We start from the raw sequence: 2500 nt of genomic DNA on the forward strand, positions 1-2500 counted from the left end.
TGAATGTTTCCAAGATAGTATACGAGTGAGTTTCGGTGATTTAGGTAATCGATTCTCTTGGTGCCTAGGCGAAGTTGCTTATGGAGCCTTAGTTTACTTTCTCATACTCCCCGGTTGCTTTCTTTTCTTCGGAGAAGTTATGCAATCCCTTTCCCTCTGTTTAAGCCTTGGGCTTATCCCTAAGTGGTTTATCTGAATTAACTTTCGATAAAACTATACTGGGGTGTTACTGTACCTTCCTGTTCCAGTAAGTCTGGTTTCAGAGTGGGACAGAACAACAGAGTTTTTAGTCTGAGTCTGTGTTCGTCTGGCTTGGGGTAGAGTCTCCCTCGCTGGCCTGACACAGACATAGGAGGCTTAGCCTCCTTAGGTCACTACCGAAGGTTTCTGTACGAGATGATTCCTTCTTTTGTGATCTAGCAGACTAGTCCTTGTTGCTGTTCTCGGTGGGAGGATAAGATTCTTTCCCTGGAGCAGCAACACCTTCCTTGCTTTGGTTCTTTGGGAGCTGGCAAGTATTGCTGGCCTCCCTCCTGGATCTCCCTTAGGCTAAGATGAGTTTCCTTGGCTGCGGGTGATCCTTCACTAAAGCAAGGTTGGTAGGACCCTCTTTTGTCCCTTCCCCCTCTATCTCCGTAATGGCCTAGCCATTACAGTACTGTACGTCATTCTACATCTGGACCTAGGATAGGTTAGGAGGTGGAATTGACTCAGTCCTTTGCCGGCCGGCAGAGTCTGGCGGCCGGCAAGGGTCTTCTGCTTGAGTGCTGCCTGGACCTCCCTTGGTCCCTAATCTATGCCTGCCTGTGAGTCAGACGGCATTGGTAAGGAAGCCTGAATTAGATTCTCCCCTTCCTTATATGCACTCTTTCGGATTGCCGGGCTTGGAGGTTGTTTACGCTCTTATCCCGGCATCCATTCTGTTTTCTTCTAGTGCTGTACCCGACCCGGCTGCCGGCCTATGAGGGCGGCAGCCGGGAAGTCGTAGTCCTCTGGTTCTTTTGCTGCTGGCTGGCATCGGTTGGGTACCTTTGCCGGCCAGCTAATGTCAGCCCTTGTCTGCCGGTCGCCAAGAGTGTGGCCGGCAGCCGGGTGCTACTTTGTGTAGCCGTTATGGGCTGTTGCCGGCCGGCAGTTACTGCCGGCCGGCACATGCATTTGAACCAGCGTTCTGCCGCCTTATAGCTGTTAAGTAGTATACTTTAAAGCTAGTTATGGTGTGTGCCGGCCGGCAAGTGCATAACCTCCTATACTGTACCAGTATTCTTCAGTATAACATATACTGTAAGAGGAAAACTATAGTATAAGTTTTGGTACAGCACTGTGTGTTCTAACACTTTTGTGTTGTCTTGCACAGCCCTTTGCTGTTGCCATACAGATAAGAAAGTAAGTTCTTTCTTGTCTATTATCCAGGATTTTAAAATCATTGCTGAGGTGTGAGCTCCACCTGTTTCCTCTGGAAACTTTGCATTGGTTATTCTAAAAGAGATTAACCTTTCGATTTTATTATCTGGAAGGCTGCAGCAATTGGTTGTGAAGGAAAGTGTGTGTATTTCCTTTCTGAATTGTTATGCTAACTGTGCATATCCAGTGATACATAGTTCACTTGATACTCATGGAAATTTTCTTCTCTTTGCAGGAGGTACGTCTGAAGTGAGGAAGTGCTTTCTGCAACGTCCGCAGTAAGAACCTCTGCGGACATGGATTATGTAGGAGACACGCAGCATGCGCTGTCTCCAAAGGTGAGCTCCGGTATTGGGACCCCCAGGTATGTACCGTGTGCTCTAACCTGATTACTAAAGCTTTTGATTCCCCTAGGACAGCGGAATCAAGGGATATAGCAAGGGGGAAGCTTCGCACCTGGGTAAGGGGCTTCCAGAAGAACACCTCTGGACCTTATCTTCCAAGTGAGAAGATGAGGTCTTACCTTTTCCCTAGGGCATCAGCTGATGCAGTGATTCCCCAGCCTCAAGAGGAGATCCCCCTAGTTCAGATCCAGGTGGATGCTGAAGTGGCGGTCGCCGTGCAAGACATCCAGTTGGGCGACAGGATGTCAGACGTGTCCGAGCGTCTGGAGGAAGACCTCCTGGCAGGAGGCCAGGATGAAGATCAAGCCCCAGACATCGTAGAGGAAGAAGCCAACGAGGTGTCGGCTGCTCCGGTTCTGATCCCTGAACCTATTTCCTCAACATCGTCCGCTCTCCCAGTAGAGCTGGGACAGGCCAACTCCTCCATTGTTGGAATGATCCAACAAATGCAGAAGGAGAATATGGAGAAGGCGGCTGCAATGGAACTGCGGATGCAGGAGCTTGCAGCATCACGTGGGCCCCAGAAAAGGCTCAATGTGAAAGACCTTCCCTTGTGCTCAGATGCTAACCCGTGGAGATATGCCGAGCACATGCCGATGACGACTGGAAAGATCCTCAAGTCGGATAAGGTGGGTTCAGTTCCCCTTGAGGAAGTGGAATTCTGACCCACCAAAGGGTCATATCCGGACTGT

Source organism: Palaemon carinicauda, chromosome 20 (assembly GCF_036898095.1).
Source record: "Palaemon carinicauda isolate YSFRI2023 chromosome 20, ASM3689809v2, whole genome shotgun sequence".
In the NCBI taxonomy this organism is placed as follows: domain Eukaryota; kingdom Metazoa; phylum Arthropoda; class Malacostraca; order Decapoda; family Palaemonidae; genus Palaemon; species Palaemon carinicauda.